Source organism: Physeter macrocephalus, chromosome 21, assembly GCF_002837175.3.
Source record: "Physeter macrocephalus isolate SW-GA chromosome 21, ASM283717v5, whole genome shotgun sequence".
Taxonomy (NCBI): domain Eukaryota; kingdom Metazoa; phylum Chordata; class Mammalia; order Artiodactyla; family Physeteridae; genus Physeter; species Physeter macrocephalus.
In genome coordinates, this window is record NC_041234.1 from 120153635 (window position 1) to 120154291 (window position 657).

Here is a 657-nt window from a genome sequence, read left to right on the forward strand (position 1 = left end):
AGGTGAGGCAGGAGGTGCAGATGAGGAGGGAGCTGCAGGTGAGGAGGGAGCCTCAGGTGAGGCACGGGATGGAGGTGAGGCAGGGGCTGCAGGTGAGGCAGGAGGTGCAGGTGAGGAGGGAGCCTCAGGTGAGGAACGGGATGGAGGTGAGGCAGGGGCTGCAGGTGAGGCAGAAGGTGCAGATGAGGAGGGAACTGCAGGTGAGGAGGGAGCCTCAGGTGAGGCACGGGATGGAGGTGAGGCAGGGGCTGCAGGTGAGGCAGGAGGTGCAGATGAGGAGGGAGCTGCAGGTGAGGAGGGAGCAGCAGGTGAGGAGGGAGCCGCAGGTGAGGAGGAAGCCTTAGGTGAGGTGGCAGCGGGAGGTGAGACAGGAGCTGGAGTTGAGGCAGGAGCTGCAGGTGAGACAGGAGCTGCAGGTGAGGGAGGGGCTGGAGGTGAGGCAGGGGCTGGAGGCGACGAAGGAGCTGCAGGTGAGGAGGGAGCTGCCGGTGAGGCAGCAGCTGCAGGTGAGGCAGGAGCTGCAGCTGAGGAGAGAGCCTCAGGTGAGGGAGGTGATGGAGGTGAGGCAGGAGGTGCAGGTGAGGCAGGAGGTACAGATGAGGAAGGATCTGCAGGTGAAGCAGGACCTGCAGGTGAGGAGGGAGCTGCAGGTGAGGC

At 65.1% G+C, this 657-nt stretch overlaps 1 protein-coding gene across 1 annotated transcript in view; it reads left to right on the forward strand.

The window, feature by feature from the left end:
* Positions 1-657, forward strand: part of LOC102996437 (uncharacterized) — a 23236-nt gene that overhangs the window by 3620 nt on the left and 18959 nt on the right.